This window comes from Crinia signifera, chromosome 1, assembly GCF_055691185.1.
Source record: "Crinia signifera chromosome 1, ASM5569118v1, whole genome shotgun sequence".
Lineage (NCBI taxonomy): Eukaryota > Metazoa > Chordata > Amphibia > Anura > Myobatrachidae > Crinia > Crinia signifera.
In genome coordinates, this window is record NC_139217.1 from 207,378,904 (window position 1) to 207,403,754 (window position 24,851).

A 24,851-nucleotide genomic window follows, 5' to 3' on the forward strand; every position below is an offset into this window, starting at 1 on the left:
ATGTATCAAGGCATCTAACTTGGATCCGAACAGATGTGATCCTTCAAATGGAAATGCTACCAATCTGTTTTTTGAGTTTGCATCGGCTGCCCATGATCTCAGCCATAAGGCTCTTCTAGCTGTTACCCATGCTGCCATCGATCTTGTCGCAAAAGATACAATATCTAGCGATGCCCCGCAAATTAATTCAGTTGCTTTCTGCATGGTTTCTAACTTCTTTAATACGTAATGTTTGGAAATGTTATCCTCAATATCTGTGTGTAGATCTGTTCCCCACAGTCTCAGTGCCCTGAATACTGATGCTACTGATACTCCAGCTTTAAGGGATACAGCAGATGAGAAATGAAGCTTCCTGAATGCTCCCTTCATTCTCCTATCCATGGGATCCTTGAATGAGGCCCCATCCTGAAGAGGTAATGTGGTCCTTGAGGTAAGCTCTGCCACTGCCGCATCCACTTTAGGCAGGGAGCACCAGCTTAGAATGAGATCGTCTTTAACTGGATACATCCGATCTATCCTAGACAGTTTCCCCTGTCTTTTATCCAGATTAGACCATTGTTTTTGTAAACAGATCCATCATGACCTTATGTATTGGAAAATGTTGGCCTTTCTTGGACCATCTTCAAAGAGAATGTCTTCTCCTGCTTCAGTATTAACTGGTTCTTTATACAGTAGTTCATAGTTTTGTAGATAGCTTTAAGGATGCTTTCTACCTTCTCAAAGCTGAAGCTTCTAACCTCGTTAATTTCTCCTGATTCCTCGGTTGAGACATACTCCACTTCCAGACCTTCTCCTAAAGATCCTTCCTCATAATTGAAGCCAGCCTGATCCCTGGATATTTTATTTCCTTGTGATTCCATAAATTCCTCTTTTGACACAAACTATTTCTTCATCCACTCCATCAGATCTAACAATATCTTTGGCTGATCAGGAGTGGGAATCTGCTGAAAATCACATTTATCGCAGAGGGTTTTATTCCGGGATTCAAAAAAAACTTTGTCACAAGCATTGCAGCTTTTATCAATATACTTCTTCTTTGCTAGCTTCTTCTTTGAAATGCCCGGATTGGCAGGCACACTATAATCTATATAATAAGTTGAAGAGTGTGTGTGCGTGTCCGTCGCATTGTGGACACACCGTGGCACTCAGAGACACCAAATTCAGCAAAAAGATACCTCTGGACCCGGTGGTGTGCACCTCGAAGCCGTTTTGGGGAAATTTCACTTAGAAATTTAAAAAACACCAAGTTTTACTTTTCCTTCAGGGATGTTCTGGGGAAAAGATCGACGATCTGGGAAACCATTGACGAATGAACAACTCCACACCTGATTTCATTGCTGTCATTGAGTATGAATGACACATTCTAACATTATGGTGAAGGCTTTAAACAATTAGGAAATAATTGAGGATATACATTGATAACGCAAAGATTTGATTGATAACCCAAACCTGTATATATTTACTTTATTAACTTTAAATATAATGGCAACGCTGAAATGATTGCACACCCACACAACCTTGTTATAAAATGTATGACAATGCTTTACTTAAAGAATAGCTTCATTACAGGTATTTGCAAATGCAGACTAACACAAGAAACATAAAATTGATTAGCTAAAACTTAAACAGTAATTCTAAATCAAATCAAAATGGACACCTTTCAAGGACAGTGATCAGCCATGATTAAACCTCCTTCATAGTTACCTCCAGCCCCCTGTGCTTCCTTGTTCTTCCTCAACTGCCTTCCTCCTCCTTCTCTAACTCTGATATTTAAACCTTAATCACATTAATTAATTAATTACTCATAAGCATTGAGTCTTATTGGAAAGCTCTGCTTTCAATCATGATGTCATAATTAACCCAACACCCAACTTCAGTGGCCTTGGGGGTCTATGCATGTGTGGCCTTGTTCCCATATAGTTGATGTTTGTGGAGACTAGCTTTCTGTCCTTGCTCCATTATACTGTCAACATTACATTCTTAAGCTTCTAAAACCAAAAACAATTCTCTATAAGAAATCACTTTTACAGCACTGTTCTGAATGATCAGCCATTTTATAATGTTATTATGCAAGTCATGATTCACCAAAATGGCTGCTGCTTCTAACAAACACGTGCTGCTTAGCGCAAAGGGTAGGCCTCATACGCCGTGCCTAGTACCTTGTCCAACAAGCTAACGCCACCTGCAGCAATAAATAACAATATTTGAGAAAACAGAGTATAACAAAAGTATAGAATTATTGATGCGTTATTTCTGTTTTAACAACATAGACCACACATAACACACACACGTACAAATTGTATACGCACACACACGGTACACCACATACGCACACATAGCACACAACACACACATTTATACGTAGAGCACCTCACACACTTACACATTGGACAGATACACACACAACACACCACATGCAGTACAATACAAATCCATACACACTACAACACACACCCAAAAACAGTACAAGAAACACACAGAACACACACACTTAAACATTGCCAGGATATGCACAGCACACTACACACACATATATACGTAGCACACCTCACAAACTTACACATTCGGCAGATACACACAACACACCACTCACAGTACAACACACACCCACATTCACTACAACACACACCCAAAAACAGTACAATACACAGAACACACACATTTAAGCATTGCACAGATACACACAGCACACTACACACACACAGATTTATACATAGCACACCTTACGCACTTACACATAGGGCAGATACACACACACATAATATACCTCTAAGCGCAACACACATACATTCACCACACACACACACACACAAAAAACAGTACAACACACACAAAACACACACTTAAACATTGCACAGATACACAAAGTCACAACACACACATACTGTATATACATAGCACACCTCACACACTTACGCATTGGACAGATACATACAATACAACACACACAACCAACCATATACACTACAACACACACACAAAAACAGTACAACACACACAACCACACAGAACACATAAAAAATAATTTGCTGTTTATTTAACAATCTGTACCGGCAAATAAAAACTACCTAATGTACCGTTTATACTTTGTTCCCCATATCCGTCTCTCCATTCCTCCAGCCTGTCACTGCGCACCCCGGCCAGTTGCACTGAGAAATCTTTGTCCTGGCCAATGCACCCATTGATCAATACAAAGTGGGTACACTGAACTCACCCTGTTAGTCAGTTGGATATTAGGCACTGCTCTGCCTTAAGGGTTTCCCAGACTCTTTTGTTTCATAGATATTGTTTGGTCGATGGACATGAGCGCTGCATGTATTTGTTTGAATGTTATGAGTGTAAGAAGTTGAAGAATAAGGGCCAGATTCTCTAAGCTTCAAAAGTGATAAAATGGAGAGTGATAAACAGCCAGCCAATCAGCTCCTGCCTGACATTTTTCAAACACAGTCTGTGACATGGCAGGTAGGAGCTGATTGGCTGGCTGTTTATCACTCTCCATTTTATCACTTTTGAAGCTTAGAGAATCTGGCCTCAAGACTGAGATGAAGATTTGTCATGTTATAATGTACAATTTACTCAATAAATCGTGAAAAAAAAAATGTGTACATAGAAGTACAATCAAGAAATGAAAGTAGGATTAAAAAATAAATTCTGATTCAAACTGATAATTGTTTGGATGGCAGTGGGTTGCGAAACAAATCTATAGGTGGAGGGGGTATGGATATTGTGGCCATAATTGGTGTTTGGTACACCTTCAGGGGGTCCCCAGTTGATGAGAAATTTTCACTACAGTGTCACCTTAGGGGGATTTCCAATTGGGGTTCAGGTGGTCTTTTAGGGACCCCTTTACAATCCCGTTGGTCTCTTCTCCAGGAGCCTACGGTCTCACTCAGTGATTGACTATCATTAAGGGAGACCGTAAGCTCAAGAAGAACAGACCTACAGGATTGTAAAGGGTCCCTAAAAGACCACCTGGACCCCAATTGGGAATCCCCTTATGGAGACACTGTGACACTGTAGTGAAAATCACATCAATTGAGGGCCCCCTGTAGGTGTAACAAACACCAATTATGCCCACAATATCCATACCCCCACCACCTATAGATTTGTTTCACAACCCACCCCCATCCAAACAATTATCAGTTTGAATCAGAACTTATTTTTTAATCCTACTTTCATTTCTTGATTGTACTTCTATGTACACTTACATTTTTTTTCATGATTTATTGAGTAAATTGTACACTTTGTAACATGGCAATTCTTTTTCTCAGTCTTATTCTTCAACTTCTTACACTCAAACCTTATCAATGCACCCATTGATGATTGTGATGGCTGGATCAGTGGATTGGCCCGGCGGGTGTAGGGAAGAATTTGGCCCATTGCACCCATTCCCAGAGGTGCATTACAGTGGTGCGGGTAGCGTGCGTCGCGTCATGACATCATGTGGCCAGGCCCGCGGACCTGCTCCCACACTCAGGGGCTGCCCCACTGTTTGGTAGAGATGCCCGGTGCATGTGCTTTACAGATCCCCAGACCTCAGAGATTGCTGCAACGCCCACCCCAGTCCCCACGCACTCAGCGACTGTAATTACACACCCTAGAAACTGTACCATTGAAAGTATAGAAATGGAGGTGTGGCCACGTCCCTTTCCGATTTTGTACCGATTTCTGACCCTCAGATGTTGGAGGATATGTCATACAGTAGGTGCTAAATCTCAGGAGTGGATGTGGAATTCATCAACACATACAAGTTATCAACTCCGGAGCGTTGTGTTTCAAACAACAACACCACACCTGATTTCATTGCCGTCATTGAGTATAAATGCAAACACACTCTAACATTATGGTGGAATCTATAACAAATTACAATCTTAGGTCTTTGGCACAGCATACTGTAAGATTACATTTTTCAGCAATTTTGGAAATAAAGAAACCCCAAGGCAATGCCGGGCCGGTCAGCTAGTGAATAATAAATGCCTGTCACTATATAACTCAGAAAATAAAATTCTACCTAAACCAAAAAAATGTCAGAGCTTACCTCACAGGGGCACTATCTGACTTTGATGATCTCCACGGAGGGGGCAGGGCTAAACTACGCGATGATGACACTTTGGCCCCACCCCCTCTCCAGAGCTCATCAGAAAAGGTAATTTAAATGCTGCGGCCGGGGTGGGGGAAGCCGCAATCAGGGGGGGAGCGGGGGTCCCCCAGAATCCAGGAGGGTTGCTCACCTTTCCGGGGGGCCGGGAGAGGTGACCCGATTTTCGGGACCCTCCCGGACGTTCCGGGAGGGTACAATGGAGTAAAAAGGATTTGTTCACCCTATAGCGCTATTTTGGGATGTTCCCAAGAAAAAAGATCACACCAATAGTGATAGGTTTAAACATACATAACCTTCTCATATGAGTGATAATTTTCAGAATGTTTCATCGGAGGTTTTTCTACTCTGAAATGAAACTCCCCCTAATTTGTCCCCCAACCGAGGGTACAGCAGTAGGGGTTAAATCAAAAACAGATCATAGTGTAGTATTTAAACACATAGAACGTTTTTAATATATAGATACACTCACAAAGGTAGACGGTTAAAAAGGCACAATAGGTTATCCCAAGGCAACAGGCTGCTCACACGTATCCCACAGTTCAAATCCCAGGCTGATGTGAAGTCCAACTCCGGAATCGGTCCTCCACACAGTCCAGGAACAAGGGAGCAGGTCTCACCAGTTAGCCAGGTAGGGATCCAAAAGAAACAGCACAGTCTCTTAATGCATTTCGGACCCAAATGGTCCTTCTTCAGAAGAGTGCTGTTGTTAGCTCTGCTGCCGGTATTTATGACCCAGAACCGGATATTAGTCATGGGGGATGGTCCGTCAATAAACTGGCACCCTCCAGCATTTACCGCACGTACTGCGGGTGGCCGGGTGTGCACATGAACGGTGTCCCCACATAGACGCCGGTATTTAGGTTCCTACACTAAGAGGAGATATCCGGAAGTGCCGCTTAGATCGCGGTCTCCGTTTTCTTCTCTATCCCTCAATATACAGGACGCCTTTCACCTCCAGAGCATCAGGAGGCTTTTTTTTTCCCCAGATCCTTTTGCTGCGGCCATGGGTTCCTTTTTGTTAGAACGGAATATAATGTGATGCCGCAGCTTCCATTTTGGAAAAGGGCAAAGTTTGCCCAAAAGTTCTTTAAACGGGATTAATGATCTGAAACTCAAAGTCCATGTATCAGTGTAATAAAATAGCAGCGGGTAATAAATATAGCAGCAGGTAATAAATTAATAAATAGAGATAAAATTACAAAAAGATACAACAGGATAAAAAAGAAAGCCTAAACAGCCAGTTCAAGTTAAAAAGCATTTTAGTTCAAAATCTGTGTTCAATCCCAGCGGTGTCAAAGTTTTTAATTTAAAAATCCACTCCATTTCTGCTTTAGATAAGCGTTTTTCAATGTCATTGCTTCTACATTTAGGAAGGATCTGTTGAATGCCATAAAAATTAATTATCTGACACTCTTTTCTGTTATGAACAGATTTAAAATGAGCTGGGACTGAAAGTTACGCCAATTTATTTATGGCGTACTGGGAGGAGGTACAAATTTGGCCGGATGGCCATTTAGTGGCGAACCTGGTATCCTGGCAATGTTTTATTGATGATGTACTTTTTATTTGGAGGGGAGATTTTATTGACCTTGAGCATTTTTGCACTAAATTGAACACCAATAATTTTTAAATTAAATTAGTTTTTAATATCAGCCAAGATGGACTCTCGTTTTTAGATTTATGGATATATATTTTAAATAATGAAATCTGTACAAAAAAATTACAGAAAACCTACAGATTCTAATAGTTTTATTGACAGCACTAGTGAACACCACTTCAACTGGCTGGAGGGTATTCCTTTCAGCCAGTTTACAAGGGTAAAACGCAATTGTACTGAAACCACTATTTGCGAAAATCAAATCGAAGAATTATCAAATCGATTTTTGATGAAAGGTTACGAACAAAAAACCATCACTAAAGCAAAAAAGCAAAAACTCGGATATCAAAAATAAAAAGAGAGGACCTTCTTGTTGAAAAAGCAAAAAAAGATAATACTGATAACTTTAAATGGTCATTTATCTCCCAGTATAATTCTTGCTATAAAAAAATAGAAAATATTTTTAAAAACAACTGGAAAATATTACAACAGGATTCGATTTTAATGCAACATATCCCAGATCGCCCAAATTTTATCTATAGGAGGGCTCCTTCACTAAGGGATAAATTGGTACACAGTAGCATAGAGTACGCATAAACTAACTAAATTGTCAGAGCTGCTCGTGTATTTTATTGAACATATATGTCTTAAATTTCCTCATTGGTAATAAGGTACACTTCATGGGACAATAAATGTTTGGAGCGGGGAGCAGGTTTGAATCTTCCCTGCATGCCGTACTATGCCGGCTATTAGTTCCACCTGTCTGTCGTATGCAATAATTTTTATACTGTTACAAGGACCTTGCAGTGTTAATAACAATAAGTCCGCAGATATTAAGGAGTTCGTGCTTTGTAGCACACTTTATCCTTTCTCACTGCGGGATTGTAATATTACAGTGTAACTGGCTCCGTATCCTGGAGTATACACCACTGCCGTGACTGCACGATCTATCCTCTGTGCAGTCAAATTTGCCCTGGTTCGCACACACTACCCAATGTTCATACAATCTCCGGGATTTGTGTATTTATTATTATTATTATTAATTTAAGTGTCAGGGCTTTCATTCGTCGCGCATATTTTATGTATACATATGCGGGCGGGATCAGCTATATATTAGTGCCGCCTTATATCGGCTATTTATTCAGCCAGTCCAAAGTGAATGAAGAGTTACTGCAGTAACTCTTCATTTAGTTAGTTTATGCGTACTGACATCCAGATCTGGAGATTGCATAAATAGCTTGCACAGTGTGTACCACACACCACGGAGGATTAGAGATTTGACAACGTGGAAGTGAGGGAGATAACTATATAAAGAGATCACTAAATGTTTGCAGGTCTGTTATAGGATACAGATATGACAAAAGATAGCCGTTAAATGGCAGTTTAAATATATTAAAAATAACCTACACAATATCCAGCACTGCTGTGGAAAGCTCCTTATAATACGACCTATTTTGAGACCCGGCAGTAAACCGCTTTAATCACGGGTAGAAACTTGGGGTGCTGTCACCACAGTAAAAGACACGGCATACAGATCATATTAGATCATTAAAATCAGTGTGTAAGGCTGACAGCAACATATGCACATAAACATTATCCCAGCGGTGACCCGCTTATTACATGGGTGATAAATCCTTTTTGGATGTGCTAAAATAATACCAGACCCTGAATACCACTGAGTACCCCCATCTTGTCACCGGAAGATCCGGCGGATAAACCGCTAAAACACGGATGCTGCATTTCTAGCATCAGAGTTATACTACTGGTGATATATGACACCTAATATAAGGACATAAGGCGCACACAGCAATATTATTGGATAGTAAAACCTGTAATTTGTATCCTAAACATAGTACTGCATATTGGTGTTTACAGATTGAACATACCTTAATATATGGATAAATGGTACTAACCTCATGAGGTACTATACCAGCTTATATACTGAGGTGAACTAGAAGGGCTATTCTTTTCACTGGACCCTTAGGAGCCATAAATCTCCTTATCTTATCAAAAAGCCATATCTAGTGAGCCCTAACAATCAGTTTAGACACGTATTCCATGTAAAAAAGAAAGTTATTCTTTATTAAAGGAAACAGGGCAATTTATTGAGGTCTATGATAGAGCACTATAAAGTCCAATATTAAAACCATAGACTCATACACACACACATTTGTATTCCTCTCTCTCTTCTTTTTTAATAAATTCACGTAGATTTTTATCTCTTTATTCACAATCTATCTTTTAATATTTCACCACAACAAGGATATCAGGTCTATCTTTTATATGAGACTTTTTAGAAGATAAACATTAAAGGTTAATTTTTATGAAAGAAATTATTTGGTCCTCAGTGCACCCACAGAAATAATTATTTTTTTCTTGTGGGTGTTTATGTCTATATCTAAGTAGTGGGTAGCACCCCTCAGACCTAGTTTGGGTAAAAAATTGGTCCCCCCCATTTAGGAAATTTTCTGAGGGTAGAGGACTGTCTACTAAAATACTGGTGTGGGAATATCTCTCTTTGTGTGTCTGCTTATTGCCTTTAGTCTGAAGATATTCGTTAAAATGGGTGCTGGCTAGAAGGTACTGTTGGCAATTACTAGGCGTGTGGTCTTTTTGATATCGGGAGTATGCCTGAGTCAAGGTCTGTTGCAGGGTCGGGAATTTTGCTGAATAATTTCTATTAAGTTTGGCCATGTACGAAATAATATTGCCTCTCATAACTGCCTTGGCAGTTTGCCAGAATAAAGAGGGATCTGTGTCTGCATGCAACTGGTTGTTTTCACAATTCCTTCCAATCCTCTATTAATTTACTCTTGAAGGCCTCTGACACCAGCAGGTGATTAGGAAATCTCCATATAGATCTGGAAAAGGGTTCGTCTGTTATCTGCATTTGGAACCAGACTAGTGAGTGGTCCGAGATGGTAATAGGTTCCATCTCTGTGGCATTGACCCTCGTAAGGAGAGTTTCTGATATTAACAAGTAGTCAATCCTTGAAAAGGTATGATATGCCATTGATTGACAAGAGTATTCTTTGGATGTTGATTTTAAAGCCCTCCATATGTCTATTAGTCGTAGTTTGCCAGCTACCTGAGGCACTCCTAGGGAAGGAAGTTTAGTTTTTTTTTTTAATTTTGTGGATTTATCTAGATATATATCAGAAACAAGATTAAGATCCCCGCAGACCAACAGATTGGAATGCATGTGAGGGGTCAATTCCTTTAGTAGTTGATGGAAAAATGATTTTTTATATACCGTGGGTGCATAAACATTGCATAGTGTAAGTTTCATTGTATGAATTGTAGTATGGGCTATAACATATCTGCCTTTGGGGTCTACTATGGCTTTTGTTAACTCGTGGGGGATATTTCTTTTGATCATTATGACCACTCCTCTGACCTTAGAATTATATGATGCACTAGCCAAAACCTTCCAGCCTAACATTTGTAGCTTCAAAATCTCGGGAGGTATCAGATGGGCTTCCTGGATGAAAACTACATCTAGCTTGAGTTTATTACAATATACTAGAACTTTTCTCCTTTTTGCCGGGGAATTAAATCCCCCCACTTAAAGGAGCCTATTTTAAGTTCCGTCATTTGTTATTGGAGAGGGGGCTACATAGCATGTAAGTAGACATAATATTAACCCACAATTTTCTATTAACCATTCCTATCAGTAAACATAAAGGGGAGAGACACAAAAGGGGGGGGGGGGAGACAAGACACTTATAAAACACATAAAAAAACATTTGAAATATTAGCACGCCCAGCGTGCCAATATGAAGTGATAAACAGCTTAATGACTTGCGGTTTATCCCAATGATGGGAATTGCCATCCCTTCTAACTAAACAACTAAGATATTTAAAGCAAACCCGGAGCATGCTCGCTCCAGCCCGGTTCGTTTAGGTTTGCACCTAGATCAGTGAACCCTGGGAGTAACAGGTAATGAAGAGGGGGGGGGGGGGGAGATAAGGGGGCAGGGGGGGGAGGGGAAGGGGTGGGGTGGGAGGGGGAATATTCACCCTTAGTAGGATGTAGGTCTAACTGAAAGCTTAAATACTCATGCTTTAAGTACAGTTAAATATAACATCCAAACTGTAAACTGCAAGCTTTAGATAACTTAGCTAAAGTCGAGTCAGTTGTGACCTCTCATTGTGAACAATGTGGCGCTTAATAGTGAGGGAGCAGGTTAAGTTGCGTCCGATATGTCCTCTGCCCGTGCTGTGTGTATTTTGTTCAGAAACTCCATAGCATCCGCTGGGGAAGTAAAATCATGCTAAGCATCTCTGACAAATATTTTCAGTTTCGCAGAATAGATTAAAACGAATTTGGTTTTATCCTTAATCAGCTGGCTGCACACTGGTGAGAAAGCTTTCCGCGCCTTTGTGACTTCAGAGGAGAAGTCTTGAAATATACGGAGGTTATGACCTTCCCATGTCAGAGCATTGATCTTCCTAGAGGCTTTCCAGAGTATCAGCTTATGGGTGTAACTTAAACACTTGAAAATGGTGACTCTAGGCCTGGTGTCGTTAGGGCGTGGGGGGGGGGGGGGGGGGGGCTAGCCGATGGACTCTCTCAATTACCATGGAGGTACATTCTTCTTTAACCCCAAGCAGGGCTGGTAATGTGTTGCCCACAAAAGATTCCAAGGCCTGCCCTTTCACTGCTTCTGGTAAGCCTGATATTGTTTCTCCTTGAGCGATTTTCAACCTCTTCCAGCCTGTTAATAATAGTGCAGTTTTCTTTTTCCAGCCTTTTAATCTCACACTGAGCATTAGCCAAACTGTGAGCAAGTGAGCCAATATTATTTTCTGCAGTGTCCACCCTTTGTGTCAGACCATGTAGCTGCGCTGTAATATCACTCACCGCCTTAGAGAGCAGCGGGGCCATGGTTGCAGTGATGGCGTCGACCATGTCATCGTATGTCAGCGGGACACCAGGCTGTTGGAACGCAGAGTCTCTGTCGTCCGTATAGTTGTCCGCCAGTATTTTCTTAGAGGCCGGAGGGGGGAGGGAGTATCGCCGCCCGGCGCCATTGTTGGGGCCTGCCCTCGCTTCAGCTGTCGCCCGCTCTGTTGGAGTGAGCGCGGCGGCTGCGTCGCTGTCACACAGCGAATCATCATCGGGTGCAGGGGAGAGAGAGGATTTGATGGGGGTAAGTCCAGGGGTTCTGGAGGCGAAGCGCCGTGTAAAAAGATATGTTTCACCGGGGCATGGAGGGGAGCTGTGAGAGCCGCGTCTCACTCCATGCACCCGGAAACCGGAAGTGACTGTCCGTCATTATTAGTCTGGGAAAGCACAGCCCCCACGCCAATAGCAGAGGCATCGACTTCTAGGGTAAAGGGTAAGCTGACATCTGGTTGAACCATTAACTGCTCTGATCTGCTCAAGAAATTAACTTTTCTTTGAGCAGTGTAAAGGCATTAGAAGCCTTGAGATCCCATTTGGAGGGCTTGGCACCTTTGCAAATAAGGGCGGTTATTGGAGCTACAATAGTGTCACAAACCGCAGATCTCACCATCGGAAACATCGGTCATTACCCTCTCGATGGTCTGTGTTGCGTGAGAGATCTGTCATCCACATGGCATCTGATGTGTGGCGTGATGTCCCCAGTGTCCCCGCGGGCTGTTGCCATGGTTCCCTGCCGGGTGCACGCCATTCCCGGGCAGCATGGGCGCCGCCATGACACTCACGGTCAGCTGACCACCCAGACCAATCCCCACTGACCATTTGCTTCACCTCTGACCCGCACACCTGTACCTGAATCAAGGTGTGTGCTCCATTTCCCAGTGTTGATTGGTGCTGCAGCCGGCAGCCAATCACAGACAAGCAAGGGGGATAAATCTGGCCTGCGGCCTTCCTTCCTTGTCTTGAACAATTGCTTATCTGCTCTCAGTGTTCTCCTGTGTCAGAGAAGTTCCCAAGACTCCGAGCTCTCCAGGCTCCCCTGTGTCTCACTCCAGCGTCGCCTGCACCTGCGATACTTACCTGGTTCTGTCCATCTCCAGAAGACTCCTGCCATTCCACCTCTGCAGTCGAGTAACCGGTGCTCCGCTGATTACCATCATTGGCTTCCAAGCCATCAGTGACATTTACCATCTTGTCCTGAACTACCGACAGGCTCCGTCGACTCCAGGGTTGACACTCCTCTGCTGTGTATCATAGTGACTTACCATCCACGTCCTATTGCTCCAGCATATTACCTGAGCCTCTCACCAGCTGTCGGCACCACGGTCGACACCATTGGTCGACATCCCCTGCAATCCCCAGATTGCATCTTCTCCGCTGTGCTTTCAAGCTCCTTTCCAAGCTCAAGTATCCTCGCCCTAGCCTGCGTCCAGAGGACCAGGGAAGGGGGCCGCGACCTGCCTGTCAGACGCAGCTAAGTCCAAAGCTCTTTGCGGGGCTCCCTGGTGAATACCGCTGGCAGGTTAGACTCCGCGCCCCTGTTCCTGGTCTCCGCCAACACTCTGGTTCGCTGTGCCCTGATCTCCCTGTGTATGTCCTACATTAAGCCTTCTGCCTTTGGCTCTCCAGCGCCCTCCACTGGTCCACCACGGTCACAGCCGGGAACACAAAAACCGCCTGCGCTGACAAATAGTAGAAAAGCCTTTGATTAATTTTCTGTAGTAGTTTGCAAATCCGAGGAATCTTTGGATCCCTCGGAGGTTGTGAGGACGAGGCCACGTCTGGATTGCTTAAACTTTAGTTGGATCCATTTCCAGACTTGAGCCAGATACAATGTACCCTAAGAAGGGTATGGATGAGACTCAAAAACGCACTTTTCTAATTTGCAGAAAAGGAGATTCTTTCTGAGGCGAGAGAGCACTTCTCTGACAACTTCTCTGTGTTTCTGAAGAGTTTTGGCAAATATCAGGATATCGTCGAGGTAGACCACAACATGTTTGTACAGAAGATCATGAAAAAGTTAATTCATGTAAGACTGAGAAACTGCTGGTGCATTACTCAGGCCGAATGGCATGACAAGGTATTCATAATGTCCATCTCTGGTATTAAAAGCGGTCTTCCACTCGTCTCCCTCACGAATGCAAATAAGATTGTAGACTTCTCGGAGATCTAATTTTGAAAAGATGGTCGCTCATTGATCCTGTCAAAAAGTTCTGTAATGAGTGGCAATGGATAAAGTTTTTTGATGGTAATTTCATTTTATCCTCGATAATTGATGCAAGGCCATAACCCATCCTTTTTTTGACAAAAAAGAAGCCAGCACCAGCAGCAGAAGACGAGGGGCAGATGAACCCTTTGGCTAGATTTTCCTCTATATACTCAGACATAGCCTGTGTCTCAGGCAAAGACAAAGGGTAAGTGCGACCGCGGGGAGGGTTCTTTCCTGGTATTAGATCGATTGAACAGTCCCATGGACGATGAGGAGGTAATTTGTCAGTAGCTTTTTTGCAAAAAACATCAGAGAAGTCTTGATATGGGGTAGGTAACCCCTCAGGAATTTGAAGGGAGACTTGACGTGTAGGTGCCACAGATTTGAGACATTACTTGGTACAGGTGGCACCACAGGCTTGGACCTGGGATGTTACACAATTGATACTGGGATTATGGGCACGTAACCAGGGGAGACCAAAAACGATTGGGTAGGAGGATTTGGAAATGACAAAGAACTGTATTTTTTCAACATGTAGCAGTCCAACTTGTAAAGTTAGTGGTTGAATTCTTAGAGTGACAGTCTCACCTAGTATACGACTTCCGTCCACAGCGGTAAGATATACTGGATGCTGGAGGGGGGTGGTAGGTAGACGCCAATGCTTGACAACATCAGTGGTGATGAAACTCTCTGCTGCTCCTGAGTCGAGAAGAGCTGGCAACTGTCTGAACTGATGTTTGACTTGCAATGATACTTGAAGGATACAGTCTTTATTATTTGGAGAGGTGATAACAACCCCTAACCTGCCCTCTCTCTTACAGGCTAGTTTCTGGCATTTCCCAGTTTCTTTGGACAACAATCGACGGCGTGCTGAGGATCAGCACAATAAAGACAAAGACGTTCTTCCTGACGACGCTTATGTTCAGCTGGAGTCAATTTGAAGCTGTTAACCTGCATAGGTTCTTCCGCTGGTAGTGATAAAGGTTTAGACACATGAAAAGATGGGTTAGGGGTAGCTCGGTTCCTCTCTTGATTTCTCTCTCTGAGTCTCAGATAAATTTTTGTACAGAAAGAGATCAGGTCCTCTAATCTGGAAGGCAAATCTCTTGCCTCAAGCTCATCTTTGATCTTATCCGAGAGCCCATTCATAAAGGCCGCAAGAAAGGCCTCCTCATTCCAGGCCAATTCAGCTGCTAATATCTTAAATTGGATTAGATACTGTCCCACTGTTCTAGAACCTTGACATAGATGTAGAATTTCAGTTGCAGAGGAACTAAGTCGACCTGGTTCATCGAAGATGATTTTGAAGGTGGAAATAAAACGAGCATAGTCGCTAAGAGCGGATCTGCTTTTTCCCACAGGGGAGATGCCCAATTGAAAGCAGAACCAGAGAGGAGGGATATTACATAAGCCACTTTGGTTCGATCCATAGGGATATATGAGGATTAAAGTTCGAAGTGAATTTCACATTGGTTAATAAAGCCCTTACAGTTTTTTGGATTGCCATCAAACTTGGTTAGAGTAGGAAGTTGTAGATGAGCTGTGACTCCTGTTGTTGGAGATATGGGTCTAGGCGGTGGCGCCGATGTAGCTGTTGACCCTTGACCCTTTTGCAGTGTTGTTTGAATTGTATCCAGTCTTTTTGACAGACCTTGGAGGGCATGAATAACTTGCTCCTGAGCGGCCTCCTGTTGATCCAGGCAAGTTGTTGTACTGGAGCAGCTCCTCGCTTCTGTCCTAACGCTGGATCCATGGAGTCAGTACAAACTGTCACGTTTCGTGAAGCACCACCTGGAGTGTAACAGAGTCTAGGTGCTTTGATGTAGGGCTGTTGCATGAACGAAGGAAGGGAGTTAAGCAATTTGATAAAAAAAACTTATTTAATAAAGATACTGCGGTACAGGAAATGAATGATGACATGATGATAAACTGTAGATTCTGATAAATAGTAAAGTCAATAATATACAATGCTTATTGAAGAGCTTTGGAGATGATTTATAAATTGAATTGAATAATTGAATGACTGCAAGATTGGATGATTGGGTGATTGAAAGAAGGATTGGATGATTGGATGAAGTATACTCTGAATGGTATTCTGGGCTTCTGGACCCAAAGGGGCGGGGCCTAACGAATTTAAACCCCCAATGCTATTTCAATGGGTTTAGGGGCTTCTAGGCAAAAGTGGCATGGCCAAAAGTATCTCAACCCTCAGCCATGTCATGGTCTATACTCTGAATGGTATTCTGGGCTTCTGGACCCAAAAGGGCGTGGCCTAACGAATTTAAACCCCCAATGCTATTTCAATGGGTTTAGGGGCTTCTAGGCAAAAGGGGCGTGGCCAAAAGTATCTCAACCCTCAGCCATGTTATGGTCTATACTCTGAATGGTAGTCTGGGCTTCTGGACCCAAAGGGGCGGGGCCTAACGAATTTAAACCCCCAATGCTATTTCAAAGGGTTTAGGGGCTTCTAGGCAAAATGGGGCGTGGCCAAAAGTATCTCAACCCTCAGCCATGTCATGGTCTATACTCTGAATGGTATTCTGGGCTTCTGGACCCAAAGGGGCGGGGCCTAAAGAATTTAAACCCCCAATGCTATTTCAATGGGTTTAGGGGCTTCTAGGCAAAATGGGGCGTGGCCAAAAGTATCTCAACCCTCAGCCATGTCATGGTCTATACTCTGAATGGTATTCTGGGCTTCTGGACCCAAAGGGGCGGGGCGTAACGAATTTAAACCCCAATGCTATTTCAATGGGTTTAGGGGCTTCTAGGCAAAAGGGGCGTGGCCAAAAGTATCTCAACCCTCAGCCATGTCATGGTCTATACTCTGAATGGTATTCTGGGCTTCTGGGCCCAAAGGGGCGGGGCCTAACGAATTTAAACCCCCAATGCTATTTTAATGGGTTTAGGGGCTTCTAGGCAAAAGGGGCGTGGCCAAAAGTATCTCAACCCTCAGCCATGTCATGGTCTATACTCTGAATGGTATTCTGGGCTTCTGGACCCAAAGGGGCGGGGCCTAGCGAATTTAAACCCCCAATGCTATTTTAATGGGTTTAGGGGCTTCTAGGCAAAGGGTCGTGGCCAAAAGTATCTCAAACCTCAGCCATGTCATGGTCTATACTCTGAATGGCATTCTGGGCTTCTGGACCCAAAGGGGCGGGGCCTAACGAATTTAATCCCCCAATGCTATTTCAATGGGTTATGGGGCTTCTAGGCAAAAGGGGCGTAACCAAAAGTATCTCAACCCTCAGCCATGTCATGGTCTATACTCTGAATGGTATTCTGGGCTTCTGGACCCAAAGGGGCGGGGCCTAAAGAATTTAAACCCCCAATGCTATTTCAATGGGTTTAGGGGCTTCTAGGCAAAATGGGGCGTGGCCAAAAGTATCTCAACCCTCAGCCATGTCATGGTCTATACTCTGAATGGTATTCTGGGCTTCTGGACCCAAAGGGGCGGGGCGTAACGAATTTAAACCCCAATGCTATTTCAATGGGTTTAGGGGCTTCTAGGCAAAAGGGGCGTGGCCAAAAGTATCTCAACCCTCAGCCATGTCATGGTCTATACTCTGAATGGTATTCTGGGCTTCTGGGCCCAAAGGGGCGGGGCCTAACGAATTTAAACCCCCAATGCTATTTTAATGGGTTTAGGGGCTTCTAGGCAAAAGGGGCGTGGCCAAAAGTATCTCAACCCTCAGCCATGTCATGGTCTATACTCTGAATGGTATTCTGGGCTTCTGGACCCAAAGGGGCGGGGCCTAGCGAATTTAAACCCCCAATGCTATTTTAATGGGTTTAGGGGCTTCTAGGCAAAGGGTCGTGGCCAAAAGTATCTCAAACCTCAGCCATGTCATGGTCTATACTCTGAATGGCATTCTGGGCTTCTGGACCCAAAGGGGCGGGGCCTAACGAATTTAATCCCCCAATGCTATTTCAATGGGTTATGGGGCTTCTAGGCAAAAGGGGCGTAACCAAAAGTATCTCAACCCTCAGCCATGTCATGGTCTATACTCTAAATGGTATTCTGGGCTTCTGGACCCAAAGGGGCGGGGCCTAACGAATTTAAAACCCCAATGCTATTTTAATGGGTTTAGGGGCTTCTAGGCAAAAGGGGCGTGGCCAAAAGTATCTCAACCCTCAGCCATGTCATGGTCTATACTCTGAATGGTATTCTGGGCTTCTGGACCCAAAGGGGCGGGGCCTAACGAATTTAAACCCCCAATGCTATTTTAATGGGTTTAGGGGCTAATAGGCAAAAGGGGCGTGGCCAAAAGTATCTCAACCCTCAGCCAGGTCATGGTCTATACTCTGAATGGTATTCTGGGCTTCCGGACCCAAAGGGGCGGGGCCTAACGAATTTAAACCCCCAATGCTATTTCAATGGGTTTAGGGGCTTCTAGGCAAAAGGGGCGTGGCCAAAAGTATCTCAACCCTCAGCCATGTCATGGTCTATACACTGAATGGTATTCTGGGCTTCTGGACTGAAAGGGGCGGGGCCTAACGAATTTAAACCCCCAATGCTATTTCAATGGGTTTAGGGGCTTCTAGGCAAAGGGGCGTGGCCAAAAGTAACTCAACCCTCAGCCATGTCATGGTCTATACTCTGAATGGCATTCTGGGCTTCTGGACCCAAAGGGGCGGGGCCTAACGAATTTAAACCCCCAATGCTATTTCAATGGGTTTAGGGGCTTCTAGGCAAAGGGGCGTGGCCAAAAGTATCTCAACCCTCAGCCATGTCATGGTCTATAATCTGAATGGCATTCTGGGCTTCTGGACCCAAAGGGGCGGGGCCTAACAAATTTAAACCCCCAATGCTATTTCAATGGGTTTAGGGGCTTCTAGGCAAAAGGGGCGTGGCCAAAAGTATCTCAACCCTCAGCCATGTCATGGTCTATACTCTGAATGGTATTCTGGGCTTCTGGACCCAAAGGGGCGGGGCCTAACAAATTTAAACCCCCAATGCTATTTCAATGGGTTTAGGGGCTTCTAGGCAAAAGGGGCGTGGCCAAAAGTATCTCAACCCTCAGCCATGTCATGGTCTATACTCTGAATGGTATTCTGGGCTTCTGGACCCAAAGGGGAGGGGCCTAACGAATTTAAACCCCCGATGCTATTTCAATGGGTTTAGGGGCTTCTAGGCAATATGGGCGTGGCCAAAAGTATCTCAACCCTCAGCCATGTCATGGTCTATACTCTGAATGGCATTCTGGGCTTCTGGACCCAAAGGGGCGGGGCCTAACGAATTTAAACCCCCAATGCTATTTCAATGGGTTTAGGGGCTTCTAGGCAAAAGGGGCGTGGCCAAAAATTTCTCAACCCTCAGCCATGTCATGGTCTATACTCTGAATGGTTTTCTGGGCTTCTGGACCCAAAGGGGCGGGGCCTAACGAATTTAAACCCCCAATGCTATTTCAATGGGTTTAGGGGCTTCTAGGCAAAAGGGGCGTGGCCAGAAGTATCTCAACCCTCAGCCATGTCATGGTCTATACTCTGAATGGTATTCTGGGCTTCTGGAACCAAAGGGGCGGGGCCTAACGAATTTAAACCCCCCGATGCTATTTCAATGGGTTTAGGGGCTTCTAGGCAATAGGGGCGTGGCCAAAAGTATCTCAACCCTCAGCCATGTCATGGTCTATACTCTGAATGGCATTCTGGGCTTCTGGACCCAAAGGGGCGGGGCCTAACGAATTAAAACCCCCAATGCTATTTCAATGGGTTTAGGGGCTTCTAGGCAAAAGGGGCGTGGCCAAAAATATCTCAACCCTCAGCCATGTCATGGTCTATACTCTGAATGGCATTCTGGGCTTCTGGACCAAAAGGGGCGGGGCCTAACGAATTTAAACCCCCAATGCTATTTCAATGGGTTTAGGGGCTTCTAGGCAAAGGGGCGTGGCCAAAAGTATCTCAACCCTCAGCCATGTCATGGTCTATACTCTGAATGGCATTCTGGGCTTCTGGACCCAAAGGGGCGGGGCCTAACGAATTTAAACCCCCAATGCTATTTCAATGGGTTTAGGGGCTTCTAGGCAAAAGGGGCGTGGCCAAAAGTATCTCAACCCTCAGCCATGTCATGGTCTATACTCTGAATGGTATTCTGGGCTTCTGGACCCAAAGGGGCATGGCCTAACGAATTTAAACCCCCAATGCTATTTCAATGGGTTTAGGGGCTTCTAGGCAAAAGGGGCGTGGCTAAAAGAATCTCAACCCTCAGCCAGGTCATGGTCTATACTCTGAATGGTATTCTGGGCTTCTGGACCCAAAGGGGCGGGGCCTAACGAATTTAAACCCCCAAGGCTATTTCAATGGGTTTAGGGGCTTCTAGGCAAAGGGGCGTGGCCAAAAGTATCTCAACCCTCAGCCATGCCATGGTCTATACTCTGAATGGCATTGTGGGCTTCTGGACCCAAAGGGGCGGGGCCTAACGAATTTAAACCCCCAATGCTATTTCAATGGGTTTAGGGGCTTCTAGGCAAAAGGGGCGTGGCCAAAAGTATCTCAACCCTCTGCCATGTCATGGTCTATACTCTGAATGGTATTCTGGGCTTCTGGACCCAAAGGGGCGTGGCCTAACGAATTTAAACCCCCAATGCTATTTCAATGGGTTTTACGGGCTTCTAGGCAAAAGGGGCGTGGCCAAAAGTATCTCAACCCTCAGCCATGTCATGGTCTATACTCTGAATGGTATTCTGGGCTTCTGGACCCAAAGGGGCGTGGCCTAACGAATTTAAACCCCCAATGCTATTTCAATGGGTTTAGGGGCTTCTAGGCAAAAGGGGCGTGGCTAAAAGAATCTCAACCCTCAGCCAGGTCATGGTCTATACTCTGAATGGTATTCTGGGCTTCTGGACCCAAAGGGGCGGGGCCTAACGAATTTAAACCCCCAATGCTATTTCAATGGGTTTATTGGCTTCTAGGCAAAGGGGCGTTTCCAAAAGTATCTCAACCCTCAGTCATGTCATGGTCTATACTCTGAATGGCATTCTAGGCTTTTGGACCCAAAGGGGCGGGGCCTAACGAATTTAAACCCCCAATGCTATTTCAATGGGTTTAGGGGCTTCTAGGCAAAGGGGCGTGGCCAAAAGTAACTCAACCCTCAGCCATGTCATGGTCTATACTCTGAATGGCATTCTGGGCTTCTGGACCCAAAGGGGCGGGGCCTAACGAATTTAAACCCCCAATGCTATTTCAATGGGTTTAGGGGCTTCTAGGCAAAGGGGCGTGGCCAAAAGTATCTCAACCCTCAGCCATGTCATGGTCTATAATCTGAATGGCATTCTGGGCTTCTGGACCCAAAGGGGCGGGGCCTAACAAATTTAAACCCCCAATGCTATTTCAATGGGTTTAGGGGCTTCTAGGCAAAAGGGGCGTGGCCAAAAGTATCTCAACCCTCAGCCATGTCATGGTCTATACTCTGAATGGTATTCTGGGCTTCTGGACCCAAAGGGGCGGGGCCTAACAAATTTAAACCCCCAATGCTATTTCAATGGGTTTAGGGGCTTCTAGGCAAAAGGGGCGTGGCCAAAAGTATCTCAACCCTCAGCCATGTCATGGTCTATACTCTGAATGGTATTCTGGGCTTCTGGACCCAAAGGGGAGGGGCCTAACGAATTTAAACCCCCGATGCTATTTCAATGGGTTTAGGGGCTTCTAGGCAATATGGGCGTGGCCAAAAGTATCTCAACCCTCAGCCATGTCATGGTCTATACTCTGAATGGCATTCTGGGCTTCTGGACCCAAAGGGGCGGGGCCTAACGAATTTAAACCCCCAATGCTATTTCAATGGGTTTAGGGGCTTCTAGGCAAAAGGGGCGTGGCCAAAAATTTCTCAACCCTCAGCCATGTCATGGTCTATACTCTGAATGGCATTCTGGGCTTCTGGACCCAAAGGGGCGGGGCCTAACAAATTTAAACCCCCAATGCTATTTCAATGGGTTTAGGGGCTTCTAGGCAAAAGGGGCGTGGCCAAAAGTATCTCAACCCTCAGCCATGTCATAGTCTATACTCTGAATGGCATTCTGGGCTTCTGGACCCAAAGGGGCGGGGCCTAACGAATTTAAACCCCCAATGCTATTTCAATGGGTTTAGGGGCTTCTAGGCAAAAGGGGCGTGGCCAAAAGTATCTCAACCCTCAGCCAGGTCATGGTCTATACTCTGAATGGCATTCTGGGCTTCTGGACCCAAAGGGGCGGGGCCTAACGAATTTAAACCCCCCAATGCTATTTCAATGGGTTTAGGGGCTTCTAGGCAAAAGAGGCGTGGCCAAACGTATCTCAACCCTCAGCCATGTCATGGTCTATACTCTGAATGGTATTCTGGGCTTCTGGAACCAAAGGGGCGGGGCCTAACGAATTTAAACCCCCCGATGCTATTTCAATGGGTTTAGGGGCTTCTAGGCAATAGGGGCGTGGCCAAAAGTATCTCAACCCTCAGCCATGTCATGGTCTATACTCTGAATGGCATTCTGGGCTTCTGGACCCAAAGGGGCGGGGCCTAACGAATTAAAACCCCCAATGCTATTTCAATGGGTTTAGGGGCTTCTAGGCAAAAGGGGCGTGGCCAAAAATATCTCAACCCTCAGCCATGTCATGGTCTATACTCTGAATGGCATTCTGGGCTTCTGGACCCAAAGGGGCGGGGCCTAACGAATTTAAACCCCCAATGCTATTTCAATGGGTTTAGGGGCTTCTAGGCAAAGGGGCGTGGCCAAAAGTATCTCAACCCTCAGCCATGTCATGGTCTATACTCTGAATGGCATTCTGGGCTTCTGGACCCAAAGGGGCTGGGCCTAACGAATTTAAACCCCCAATGCTATTTCAATGGGTTTAGGGGCTTCTAGGCAAAAGGGGCGTGGCCAAAAGTATCTCAACCCTCAGCCATGTCATGGTCTATACTCTGAATGGTATTCTGGGCTTCTGGACCCAAAGGGGCGTGGCCTAACGAATTTAAACCCCCAATGCTATTTCAATGGGTTTAGGGGCTTCTAGGCAAAAGGGGCGTGGCTAAAAGAATCTCAACCCTCAGCCAGGTCATGGTCTATACTCTGAATGGTATTCTGGGCTTCTGGACCCAAAGGGGCAGGGCCTAACGAATTTAAACCCCCAAGGCTATTTCAATGGGTTTAGGGGCTTCTAGGCAAAGGGGCGTGGCCAAAAGTATCTCAACCCTCAGCCATGCCATGGTCTATACTCTGAATGGCATTGTGGGCTTCTGGACCCAAAGGGGCGGGGCCTAACGAATTTAAACCCCCAATGCTATTTCAATGGGTTTAGGGTCTTCTAGGCAAAAGGGGCGTGGCCAAAAGTATCTCAACCCTCTGCCATGTCATGGTCTATACTCTGAATGGTATTCTGGGCTTCTGGACCCAAAGGGGCGTGGCCTAACGAATTTAAACCCCCAATGCTATTTCAATGGGTTTTACGGGCTTCTAGGCAAAAGGGGCGTGGCCAAAAGTATCTCAACCCTCAGCCATGTCATGGTCTATACTCTGAATGGTATTCTGGGCTTCTGGACCCAAAGGGGCGTGGCCTAACGAATTTAAACCCCCAATGCTATTTCAATGGGTTTAGGGGCTTCTAGGCAAAAGGGGGGTGGCTAAAAGAATCTCAACCCTCAGCCAGGTCATGGTCTATACTCTGAATGGTATTCTGGGCTTCTGGACCCAAAGGGGTGGGGCCTAACGAATTTAAACCCCCAATGCTATTTCAATGGGTTTAGGGGCTTCTAGGCAAAGGGGCGTTTCCAAAAGTATCTCAACCCTCAGTCATGTCATGGTCTATACTCTGAATGGCATTCTAGGCTTTTGGACCCAAAGGGGCGGGGCCTAACGAATTTAAACCCCCAATGCTATTTCAATGGGTTTAGGGGCTTCTAGGCAAAGGGGCGTGGCCAAAAGTATCTCAACCCTCAGCCATGTCATGGTCTATACTCTGAATGGCATTCTGGGCTTCTGGACCCAAAGGGGCGGGGCCTAACGAATTTAAACCCCCAATGCTATTTCAATGGTTTTAGGGGCTTCTAGGCAAAAGGGGCGTGGTCAAACGTATCTCAACCCTCAGCCATGTCATGGTCTATACTCTGAATGGCATTCTGGGCTTCTGGACCAAAAGGGGCGGGGCCTAACGAATTTAAACCCCCAATGCTATTTCAATGGGTTTAGGGGCTTCTAGGCAAAAGGGGCGTGGCCAAAAGTATCTCAACCCTCAGCCATGTCATGGTCTATACTCTGAATGGTATTCTGGGCTTCTGGAACCAAAGGGGCGTGGCCTAACGAATTTAAACCCCCAATGCTATTTCAACGGGTTTAGGGGCTTCTAGGCAAAAGGGGCGTGGCCAAAAGTATCTCAACCCTCAGCCATGTCATGGTCTATACTCTGAATGGTATTCTGGGCTTCTGGAACCAAAGGGGCGTGGCCTAACGAATTTAAACCCCCAATGCTATTTCAATGGGTTTAGGGGCTTCTAGGCAAAGGGGCGTGGCCAAAAGTATCTCAACCCTCAGCCATGTCATGGTCTATACTCTGAATGGCATTCTGGGCTTCTGGACCCAAAGGGGCGGGGCCTAACGAATTTAAACCCCCAATGCTTTTTCAATGGGTTTAGGGGCTTCTAGGCAAAAGGGGCGTGGCCAAAAGTATCTCAACCCTCAGCCATGTCATGGTCTATACTCTGAATGGCATTCTGGGCTTCTGGACCCAAAGGGGAAGGGCCTAACGAATTTAAACCCCCAATGCTATTTCAATGGGTTTAGGGGCTTCTAGGCAAAGGGGCGTGGCCAAAAGTATCTCAACCCTCAGCCATGTCATGGTCTATACTCTGAATGGCATTCTGGGCTTCTGGACCCAAAGGGGCGGGGCCTAACGAATTTAAACCCCCAATGCTATTTCAATGGGTTTAGGGGCTTCTAGGCAAAGGGGCGTTACCAAAAGTATCTCAACCCTCAGCCATGTCATGATCTATACTCTGAATGGCATTCTGGGCTTCTGGACCCAAAGGGGCGGGGCCTAACGAATTTAAACCCCCAATGCTATTTCAATGGGTTTAGGGG